Source organism: Elephantulus edwardii, unplaced genomic scaffold, assembly GCF_000299155.1.
Source record: "Elephantulus edwardii isolate Elephantulus edwardi_28Jun2011 unplaced genomic scaffold, EleEdw1.0 scaffold00136, whole genome shotgun sequence".
Lineage (NCBI taxonomy): Eukaryota > Metazoa > Chordata > Mammalia > Macroscelidea > Macroscelididae > Elephantulus > Elephantulus edwardii.
Window position 1 is genome coordinate 8049829 of NW_006399886.1, and position 12694 is coordinate 8062522.

Here is a 12694-nt window from a genome sequence, read left to right on the forward strand (position 1 = left end):
ATATTCTCCCCAAATGGAAACTGGAATATAAAGATTTAAAGTATATAATAAATTATAGATACTATTTCGAATAATGAGAATTCCAGAATAATTTTATGTGCTCATTCAGAACATGCACATAGACCAAATTTAACAGACTTATGGAATACTGCATCATTTAAAATCAGAAAACATATGCAACCGAATGGTACTCTTGCACTATACATATTCATTCTATCCATTTGTTGAGAAAATAATCCAAAATGCTAAATATATAAAGAATAATAGTGTCAGAATTAGAGGCAGAAGCTTTCACAATATACAGTATGCAGATGACATAGTCTTGCTTCCTTAAAGAAAGGAGATTTTGAAGCTTTACTGAGTCTTAGACTACAGTCTTTAGTGTGGATTATATTTGAACATAAAAACAAAACAACAAAACCGAAAAAAATCCTCACAATTGAGCCAAAAATCAGCAACATGATAAGTGAAGAAACCATTAAAATTGTCAAGAATTTTAGTTTTCTTTGGCTCCACTATCATTATTTATAATAACAGAAGTGCAGAAGCCAAGGAATATATAATGTCTTTAAAGTGTTAAAGAATAAACATATCATTTTGAGGATTAAGGTGTACCTCATCTAAACCAGAACATTTTTTAAAATATTTTTTAAATTTACTATTAGTTTGCTTGGAAAGTTTGTATACATGGTGCTTCACATTATTTTTCATTCATACATTATGTTTCATACAATTATTCCAATGCATTATGTTTTATAAAATTAATCACCATTGGACCTTACCTATCATTACCCTATCTTTTCAAGCCCCCTTCCTTACACCCAGAAAATTGTGCAATCCTGTGGTTTTGCTCCTATCCTTTATCTCCTTTCTGCTCTCACCCATTCCCTCCTTGGATCCCCATGATGTTTTACTAATTATCCTTTGATTTTTACAATAATGGTCTTACAAATTGGTCAGAAATGTACCAGCTGGAGAGGATAAACTTGGCGAATGGGACTTTCTAAAAATTAAATCTCTGTGCTCATCAAAACCTTTTTCCACAAGGGTGAGAATAAAACCTACCGACTAGGTAAAACATTTGACAATACCATCTCAGATAAGGGTCTCATAACAAAAGTTTACAAAATCCTACAGGGCCTCCAGAAGAAAGGCTGTTAACTCAATTACAAAATGGACAAAAGACATGGAAAGAATTTTCACAGAGGAAGATATTCAGATGGCCAGCAAACACATGAAGAAATGCTCAAATCACTGGCAATAAGAGAGATGTAAAACAGAACAGTTTTAATCACCGCTTATGACAGTGTCAGAGAAGAATACAGATTATAGCATGAACTATAAGAATAAAAACAAATCTTCCTTTATAGGAGCAAAGATGATTAAGACATTATTTCACACATTTTGTATATGTTATTAGGAGGAGCATGTCCCTGGAAAATGATGTGTTTTACCATGATAATTGGTAGAGGGTCAACAATAAAAAGGCAGAGAATTAACAAGATAGATTCATATCATGACTGCAAACAATGGTCTCAAACATATGAGGACTGTTAAGTATAGTGCAAGGGCAGGTAGTATTGCTATGCAGACAGTGTTGCTATGAGTAGGAGTCAACCTGACACATCAAATAAGAACAAGAGGTGGATAACAAATGACCCATTTTTAATAGTAGAAAACCAAAGATACTTTCATGTAAATAAGTAGTAGAAAGATGTGATGCAACCACCACCTTGAAGTTGATTCTAACTCATGATAATCCTCAACTAAGTTTCTGAGGCTATAAATCTTTATGTAAGACTTCTTATCGTTCTCTCACTGAGTGGTTGGTGGATTAGCATCTCCAAATTTTTGGTTAATTGTGTAAGAGAGTCTATTACACTTCCAGGGTTCCTTTTCACTCTGTAATATGTATTATATTAAATAATTGGTTTTGGTGGTGGTTTTATGCCATCAAGGTGGATTTGACTCCAGTAAATTTTTAAAGGCAGTAAATCGCAGGAGAGATTTCCTTTTCTAGAGGAGCAGCTGGTAGATTTGAATCACATGTCTTTGGGATTGCACTGCAGTTTTCTTAAACTAGGCCACTAAAGATTCCTCATAATTGTCTAGTAAGTATTTCTTTCTTTTGCTTCAACATCCATCAGAGGAATATATTTTCTTTTACCAATTCTATTTAGCTTGGCCATGTGAGCTGTTTTTGTCAAAAGCATCGAGGTAGAGGATAGTATGCCTTTCCAAACCAAAATATTAAAGGTATAACTTATTTCTGCTCATTTTTTAAAACAATTTACAACTTCTATTATTAGCACACCATACCTATATAGCCGCTTTCCAGCTTTCCTTCAACTTTGGACATAAAAAATAAGAAAGAAAAATAAATTAGCAAAATAAAGACAATAGCTAAGTCCAGTCAAGGAGTGACGTGAAATTGAGTTCTCTCAGCTGGCAAATGCAGTAAGTTTTGACATGTTCCAGACAATTGGCATCTTATAATTTCACCCATATGTCAAACACTTGAATCACTGTAGGGCTTATATTCATACTTTGGCATGACTGCGACATTGTTAGATCACTTAGAGCATTTATCACTTCCTACTCCGTCAGAAGGATAAAAATGATACCATTATGATGGTGGACTTGCATGATGGTCCTTGAAATAGCAAGATTTAACAAAACCTTTCTTAGTTATCTAGTGATACTATAACAGAATATCACAACTTTAATACACAGAAATTTATTCTCTCACAATTTAGAATGCTTCTTTTGTTGCTGTTGTTGTTAGGTGCTATCAATTTGAGTACGACTCATAGAGATCCAATCAATGAAAAAGATGAACTCTGTTCTATCCTATGACATCCTCACACTTCCTGACACACAAGACTCCACACAATTGCAGCAGTCACCATGGCAATCTATCTGGTCGAGGGTCTTCCTTTCCTTCATTGGCCCTCACCCTTCTCAGTATCATGTCCCTCTCCAACAAATAGCCCCACCTAGCAAGATGCCCAAAGTATGTGAGACAAAGCCTCATCACTCTTGTCTCCAAAAAGCACTCCAGCTGCACCCTGTCCAAGACATATCAGTTTGTTCTTTTGGCCGTCCATGGGATATTCAGTGCTCATTTTCAACATCACAGCAAAAAAAAAAAAAAAAAGTTAATTTTTCTTCTGTCATCTTTATTCATTTTCCAGCTCTCAGATGCATAGCAAGTGATCAGAAGGAGAATGGCCTGAATCAAACACACGTTAATCCTCAAACTGACATCATCATTCCTCAGTAATTTAGAGAGGTCCTTAACTGCAGATTTTCCCAGTGCAATGTCTCCCTATAGTGAATGACACAGAAACCATCAAAATGAACATGGAGGAAACACACAGAATCATTGTAATAGCAACAATTGATTGACACTGAAAAATTTCAGGCAGTATCCTACTAACTAACAGGGGTCAATGGTAATGACAGAAGAAGTGGAAGCTACATTTAAGGTATCGGCAAAAAATAAGAATCCAGAAATTGAGAGGATAACAATTGACTATTTTAATTAGCAAAAGCACTCTTGCATACGCTCACCAGTACATGCCAGGAAATTTGGAGAACATCTATCTGGCCAATGGATTGGAAGAGGTCCATATTTGTTCCCAGTCCCAAGAAAAGTGATCCAACTGAATGTGAGAACTATTGAATAATATCATTAATATCCCATGCAAGTAAAATACTGCTGATGATCATTTAAAAATTGCTAGAAGAGTAAAAAGATAGGGAACTTCCAGGAGTTCAAGCAGGATTTAGAAGAGGCCATGGCACCAAGGATGTCATTGCTGATGTCATATGGATCGTGGCTGAAATTCAAAATGCTAGAAATCCAAATTAGGCCATCAACTCTTTTTTTTTTTTAATTTTATTGGGAAAAATATATTGGGGGTACAAGGAGGTGAGGGTTGGGGGCAGAAGGGTGAGGATGGGCAGGGATAAAAGCTGCAGGGGTGCAGTTGCAGAGCTTCACAATTTGGTTGGGGGAGCAGGTGAAGGAAATGAAAAGGGTCCAGTGGGGACCAGATGCTACAGGGGAATGGTAAGCATATTCCAACTCTTACTGAAAACTTTGGGAAGGCCTTTCTCCTAGATCTTCCTCTGAGTTTAGGGATTTCTTGGTACAGAGATTCCAGGTGCAAAGAATGTGCTCTAGTTCTTTTTTCTTGATGGTTAGAAAATCCCTCTCTCCACTTTATTATTTGATCTCTTCTTTTTATCTTAAAAGATATTAAGTAAATATAAAAACAAATCCTCTAGTTAATATTCTACCTCATTATCATAATTGCTACATATACTGCCTCATTAAGATAGTAGAAGTTAGGATTTATATAACACAGAATAATTAAATCAGATCATAAAATGGATGATTATTACAAAATATTGAGAATAGTGACCTAAGCAAGTTACACATATTTGGGAGAGGGCATACTCCATGACAATATCTTTGGGTAACTTGTACTTATGATGCTAAAATTTAAAGCAACAAATTGATTAAAAGAATGTTGAGAATAGTAATTAAATGTTGTTTTAATGTACTTGCTTCTTTTTATCAAGTTCTTTGTTGAAAGTTAGAATATCACTTCAATGAATAGGTACTGTTTGATCATCTTTCTTGAATGAGATAAGAAATAATACAGTCTCTCAATCTCAAGTACAAATAAAATTCCAGATGTTACAGTGGTCTTTTCTACTGAAGATATATTCACAGATTTCAATTCCATTATATTCAGTTAAGTTTATAATAGTTCAACAGTAACAGCCATGATAATTTTGTTTTTCATATAAATAATAATAAAAGCCTAAGTCAATCACCACTGAGGCAAATCCAACTTCTGACAAACTTTGATACGGTTTGTAAGTTTGTATATGTTTATAGGAGGAACAACTGTCTACAATTCTATTGAAAAACAGTTGATGGATTTCTCTTGGTTACCAGCATAACAGGTAACGCTCTACGCCACCAGAGTTCTTTTAATAAATACAGTGAATCAAAATTATTGTGGGGATTTTAGTTTTTAAACTATTGAAGACAGTAGCAATATTCTTTAAGTATTTGAACGTGCCATATATTTTTCTATTTCTTATTTTAATATTACTTTTTACTTATGACAATCTGCTAGGAGATACTCTGAATTATAATTTCAACTACACACCTGGTAAAAAACAAGATAGAGAAAGCTTTTTTTTTCATGACCATAGTTCTAATCTCAAATTTTAGCTGGAGTAATAGATAAACTAAAGCCTCTTAACAAAACATTTTTATTTTTCTTTTATGTCCACTCCTTACGCAGACTTTTTTCCAAAACATTGACGAGTTTAAAAACAATTTTGAGACAGAGTTACTGGAGAATTCCCTCAGTCTTAATTTTTTATAATATATTTAAAATCTACTTATAAATTACTTAATCATGAAACTACACTTGTTTTTTTTAATAATTCCATATACAGCATTTTATTTGAAAAAAAATTACACTAGAGTAATATGATTGATATTCTTCTAAACTTTCAGACACAAAAATATTTTTAACATCATAAATTTCTAAAAGATTTTTTTATTTGACACAATTATTTCTCTATGTTTCAAAAAAAGAAAGTAGAATATTTTCTAAATTTATTTCTAATCAAAGATGCGAATTTGAGTCAAAGCTGGACTAACATAACAATTTTACTTCAGTAATTCTCTGTATAATTCATTACTGCATTAATTCCTTTGAATTAGCAAAGAAAGAAAATATTAACTGCAGAGGGTCAAGAACTGCAGCCTTCAATATGGACTTAGGCTCAATGTCCAGAAGACAAAAACTCTCACCACTGGACCATTCGGTAGCATCAGGATGGTTGGTGAAGAGATTGAGATTGTTCACAGCTTCAGTTTGCTCGGCTCCACGGTCAACACTCTTGGCACCAGTAGCCAGGAAAACAGAAAACGTATTGCAATGGGAAAGTCTGCGGTTAGGGACCTCTCTAAAGTACTCAAGAGCAACGGTGTCTCTCTGGAGACTAAGGTGCACCTGATACAGGCCATGGTTTTTGCAATCACTTGTTATGCATCAGAGAGTTGGACGATGACTAGGGAGGATAGAATGAGAATTGATGCCTTTGAGCTGTGGTGTTGGAGAAGAGTACTGAATGTACCATGGACTGCCAAGAAAACAAATTCACCCTAGAGAGGGTTAAACCAGGCTGCTCCTTGGAGGCAAGGATTCTGGGGCTTCGCCTGACATACTTTGGACATGTTGTAAGGAGAGACAGGTCTTTGGAGAGGTACATCATGCTGGGCAGAGTGGAGCGACAGAGCAGGAGGGGAAGACCCTCTATGAGGTGGATTGATTCAGTGACTGGGGTAATCGGGATGGATGTGTCAGAGGCAATGCGATTGGTGCAGGATAGAGCAGGGTTTAGGGCTGTTGTACATAGGGTCGCTACGAGTCTCAAGCGACTCGACGGCACATAACAACAACAACAACTAACAGCTTGCTATTACTTGGAAATTGTGAGAAGTCTTTAATAAAGTCTTTAATAAAGGTTAATATATAAAATAGATATTTCTGAAAAAATTGAATTGTAAATTGTAAACTAATAAACTTCAGTTTCAATTTTCTCACTTTTTAGTAAAACCAAAAATCAGGACAGAAAAATCTATTAAATAGACATAATTTTGACTGATGATATTGCTGTTGTTGTTGTTGAGTGGCGTCAAGTCATAGGCAACTCATAAAGACCCTATGAATCAAAATCCTCAACATTTGTGTGACTTTCGTCCTTTCTCCAAATTCACAGGGTTTCTGGAGTAATCTATTACAGAAGTGGATGCCACTCCTGCTTCCAAGCTTGTTTGCATCGGGGAACTCCACCAAACACTGTCCACCATGGGTAACCATTAACACATTTGACACCACATCAGTGGCTGTTTGATGGCAAAGGGGATTTGGTGCAGGAGGGGTGCAGGAGTGGTGCGGGAGGGGTGGGAGGAACTGGTTGCAAGTAACAGAAAATTTTTTGAAACCAAAATTTTTTTGACAATACAAAGCTTTGGCAACAAATGTGATGCAAATTGAATTCTTAAACACTGTGACTAGGAGTGTAGATCGTTAAGGCTTTTATAAAAAATTGGCAGCAACTACTAAATAATCTGAGTGACTGTGGCAATGGACTCATGTGTTTAAGGGATGAGAAGAATGGTGCAGGGCAGGACAGAGTTCAGATCAATTGTTCCTAAGGTTGCTATGAACTATTTACAACTTGACAGCATCTAACACAAAAATTGAAATGCTAACTGAGCTCCAGCAGACTAGTCCATAGGGAGGTGCACTGCTAACTCCAAGGTGGCTCCAGGAGACAAAGATGCCTAATCTCTTTTGATTTACAGCCTAGAAAATCCGCTGGAGGGTTACCTACTACTCAGTTCAGACTTGACAGAAATTTGTTGAGCAAATGTCTCGGCATATAGTCAACAAAGTACATTAAAACATTTTCAATATTCAAGTTTAATGTTCATTAAATATGTTCATATATGCTTATAGTATTATTATAATTTAATGTTCATTAAAACATTTTCACATATGTTCATAACATTATTATTTATAACAACATCCACTTGGAAGTAGCTCAAATGTTCATCAGTGGAAAAGGGGATAAATTGTGGTCTATTAAGCCTGTGCAAAGGAGTGGGTATGGTAGCTTTCCGGAGATTTATCTGTTCCTGACCCTGGAAAATGCTGCTAGCGCTCCAAGGAAAGTCAGTCTCAAGGAAAAGAATGATAATGGCTAGAAAAGGTTCATAATCAGGCTGAACCCCAAGCTCCCTTTGACCCTGACAGTGTGTAACAGTGGATGAAGAAAGTGGAGAAAGTCTCAGAACTGGAGTTTCAAAATAATTTTCTGTTGGAAGTTCAGCTTTACCCAAAAGGCTATGGGGTCAAGAAGTAGATTTGGAAACATCTGAGCAAAGAGAGGATCATAATGGTACCTATTCAGAAGCCAGGAGCCGGTTTGTGACTGGTTAGACACCAAACTTATGGAGGAACCAGCACGTGATGGGGAAGGTAATACTGAAGAAACCGTTGTGACTGGTAGTCCTATGTGGGAAACAAGCGTTCACTGGAATTTATGACAATTTTTATGATTTTTAGGGCTATTTGGGGAAAGAAAAGTACCACTGTTCAGAAATTTATAGACCATCTGCTCCAAAAAGATATGGTGGATTATGGGATGTTGGAAGAATTTGAAATAAAGGAAAACCGAGACAAGAAGCTGCAGAAGGATTCTCGTCTTACCATGGAGATGAGACATAAGCAGGGCAAAGAAAATCGCATAAGACATGAGAAAGAACTTGAGTGCCAAAGGAATTAAAAAGCCCTGAAAAAAAATCAGCCTTCTTAGAGTTCCAGCGCCTGGTGCAGAGAAGAAAAGAAAGGCTCTGGTGGCCAAGAAAGAAGAGGAGGGAATACAGGAGAGAGAGAGAAATAAGTGAGAGAAGACGCCGCACTGTGGCAGAAGCGTGGAAAACAGAGAATTAAAAGCAAGAAGAGGGGGCGCTCTGGTGGCCTAGTGGCAAGGAGCTGCAACTACAATCCCAGAGACAAATGGTTCGAATTCACCAGATGCTCTGCTGGGGAAGGAGGGGCAGTCTCCTCCTGTACCAGTCAGATCTGATTTGACTATACATTCACACAAAAATAATAAAATAAAATTTAAAAAAAATAGCAAGAAGAAAATTATAAAAGAAAGCCAGGGAAACACTTGTTTGGAAGAGCTCATCTTCCTCTGGTCAAAGAAAATATTGCAAAAGAAAGAGGAAATTGGGGGGGGGAGGGATTGCATAGCAATGAAATAATTTTTCTTTTACTCATCAAGGAGAAAAGTGAATTGGGGGAGGGGTTGGGCAGGGAAAAAAGTGCAACAATGAATGACAGGAAACCCTAAGTCGCTGTTAACATTAATTAAAATTAATTTTTAAAAAAAGAAAGAGGAAATTGTAAAAGTTATTAATTCCAGTTTCTAAGGACAACCATCAGTTGGGACTTTTAGCTTCTATTTTATTTATTCATTTATTTATTTATAACCCTGTGGGTGTTAATAACAAAATATGTATATCTCAAAAAGTATACATTCCATTTTTAGAAAATTCAAAATTTGAACAAAACAAAGTATAATGTTAATACATATAAAATTTTAGTTATGACTAGACATTGCTTCCTATCTGGAAGGAAATATAAATGTACCGTCTTAAGTGATCTGATTCTGTTTCTGAGAGTCAGCTATTTCCACTGATTGAAACTGTGCAATTTCATTATTGATGATCCTCCAAAAGTTTGTTTAAGAAAACAGGGCATTATTGTCTCACAAAATTGAAGACCTTAGAAATGTAAGTTAATACATCAATGTAATTAATGTTAATTTAAGTTCAGTTAATACATTCCCTAGTCTCTCCAGGTTATAGCTTAGTCCTTTTATAAGACTGTGTGGAGTATAGAGAGAACTTATATTTACTGGGTTTGTTTTTGTTTTTTTTTTTTTCCTTTTCAAATATAAAGCCAATGAACAAAGATTTAGTGGTCCTCATGAAGGTCTTGTGCCTAAACAGACAATAGTCAATTCTGTTCCCATTCTTCAGTTAATCAGTGAAATCATCAGAAGTAGAATATGTTCTAATTTTATTTTTGGTCAAATATCCGCTCCTGAAACTTAGTGTGGAGTAATTTCTTTCCCGACAGAGTATGGAAATTATTGAACAATATCATTAATATCACATGAAAACGAGATTCTGCTGAAAATGATCCAAAAGCGAATGGAGCAACACAGCAACAGAGCACTTCCAGATGTGCAGGCTGGATTTAAAAGAGGTCATGTTAGTAGGAATATCATAACTAATGTTAGATGTATCTTGGCAGAAAGCAGAGAAGAATATCTATCTGCGATTCATTGACTATGCAATGGTTTTTGACTATGTGGATCATGACAAGCTATGGCTGACTCTGAGAAGAATGGGAATCCCAGAACATTTGTGCTAATGCAAAACCTATACTTGGACCAAGAGGCAGTTGTCAGAACAGAACAAGGAGACACTAGACGGTTCAAAATCAAGAAGGGGGTCTGTCAGAGATGTATTCTGTCTCCATATCTTTCCAATGTGTATGCAGAACAGATCATCTAGGATGTTGGCCCGTATGAGGAGGAATGCGGCATCTGGATTGGTAAAAAAGGTTCATCAACAACCTGAATTATGCAGATGATACAACCCTGCTTGCTGAAACTGAGGAGGACTTTAAGCACTTGCTGCAGAAGGTCAAGGATTGCAGTCTTCAATACGAATTGAAGCTCAACATCAAGAAAACAAAGATTGTTTGGAGTCCAGGGCAGCTCTGGGTGGCCATGGTCTTCACCCTGTACTTGCTGCTGCAGGCCGCCCTGCTCTGTGTCAATGCCATCACTGGGCTGTGCAAGGAGCACTTCCTCAAGAACATTGGCTGGGGAACAGACCAGGGAATTGGCAGATTCGAAAAGGAACCAGGAATTAAATCACAGCTAATGAACCTCATTCGATCTGTAAGAACTGTGATGTGGGTGCCATTGATAATAGTAAACTCAATTGTAATTGTATTACTTTTATTATTTGGGTGAAGACCAGCCAAGGAAATGGAAATTCTGAAGAAGAAGCTGCCAGCCGAAGTTACAACTTTGAGATTATTGCAAAATAGATATCTTAGCTGGCCAAACTTGCACTTGACAAAAATGTAAAACTGATAATAAAACAAGAGTTCTGATTTTAAAAAAAAGAAAGAAAGAAAACAAAGATTCTCACCACTGGGTTGATTAGAAGCATCAGTATGGATGGTGAAGAGATTGAGATTGGTAACAGTAGTAGTTTGCTTGGCTCCACAGTCAATGCTCTTGGTACCAACAGTCAGGAAATCAAGAGATTAATTGAATTGGGAAAGTCAGCTTTAAAGGACTTCTCCAAAGTACTGAAGAGCAAAGACGCCAGGCTGGAGATTAAAGTGTGCCTGATCTGGGCTATGCATCAGAGAGCTGGACAGTGACTAGTGATGACAGAAGGAGAATAGATGTTTTTGAGCTGTGGTGCTTCAGAAGAGTGTTGAATATACCATGGACCGCTAGGAGAACAAACAGATTTGTCCTGGAGAGGGTAACACCAGGCTGTTCCTTGGAGTGAAGGATTCTGAAGCTTCATCTGACATACTTTGAGCATGTTGCAAGGAGGGACCAGTCTTTGGAGAAGGACATCATGTTTGGGAGAGTGGAGGGACAGTGCAGGAGAGGCGAACCCTCGATGAGATGGGTCAATTCTGTGATTGGGTGGTGGGAGTAAGTGTGTCAGAAACAGTGAGGTTGACTCAGGATAGAACAGGATTTAGGGTTCTTGTACATAGGGTTGCTACGAGTTGCAAGCAACTTTACAGCACATAACAACAACAACAAAGTACATCAGTTAAGATGAGAGGGTTCCTCCCTGTTGTACTCCTTTCTTGATTTGGTATCATGCAATGTTCCCTTGCTCTGTTAATATAAGAGCTTCCTTATATAGGTATAGGTTTCACTTGAGCACAACCAAGTGTTCTGGGATTCTCATTCTCAATGTTAGCCATGGTTTGTTGTGACTTACACAGGCAAATACCTTGAAATTGAAACAAAAAAAAAAACCAAAAAGATCAAAATATGACCTTGACTCTATCTCATCTGAATTTAGACACTAACTCAAGAACAGGTTTGAAGCTTTGAACACTAATGAACAAAGACCAGATGAGCTGTGGCATAATATCCGGAGTTTATCCATGAAGAAAGCAAAAGGTCATTATAAAGACAGAGGAGGAATAAAAGATCAAGATGGATGCCAGAAGAGACATTGAATATTGCACTAGAATGCCAAGAAGTAAAAAAAAAAAAAAGGGAAGAAATCAAGAAGTTAAAGAGTTGAACAGAACATTTCAAAGGTCAGCTCACAAAGTCAAAACAAAAATAAGGAAATGTGCAAAGAGCTGGAATCAGGAAATCAAAAGGGAAGAACTCACTTGGCATTTGTTTTTTTTAAGCTAAAGGAACTAAAAATAGATTTAAGCCTTAAGCTGCAATACTTCAAGATGCTATGGGCAAAATATTGAATGATCCAGAAAGCAAGACATGCACACACACACACACACGCACACACACACACAGAGAGAGAGAGAGAGAGAAGGAAGGAATACACAGAGTCACTATACCATAAAGAATTGGCTGACACAATAATTTAATGAAATAGCACTTGGCCTCATAAATCATCAAGAGCTGTGGGGACTAGGATAAAAGAAAGAGTGCTTCCCATACTAAGGAAATAGACTTCTTGCAGTGGGTAAGAATTGAGGAAGAATGGAGCAAGACCCTGGTGGAAGTGAGTCCCTGGTGGCAAGACCTTGGTGATGGTGGTGGAGAAATCATGGCATTACTGTGAGAAACTGTGGTAAGATGTAACTGGAGGAGCCCTGAGATAAAAGCCATAGATAAAGATTTTCCTGTGTTTTCTGGATAATTAAGGAGAAACTGACTTATAACTGCTCTGAGGCAAACCTTGCTGGATGACTGAGGAAACCAAGGCTTCTTGAATTTGTGTTGTTGAACTGAACTGAAACTTCTAAACCTGGACTTACATTCTGAGGTATTC

The 12694-nt window shown here is 36.9% G+C and overlaps 1 pseudogene; it reads left to right on the forward strand.

The window, feature by feature from the left end:
* The first annotated feature begins 10410 nt into the window (after positions 1 to 10410).
* On the forward strand, positions 10411 to 10659 carry LOC102861651 (annotated as a pseudogene).
* The last annotated feature ends 2035 nt before the right edge of the window (positions 10660 to 12694 follow it).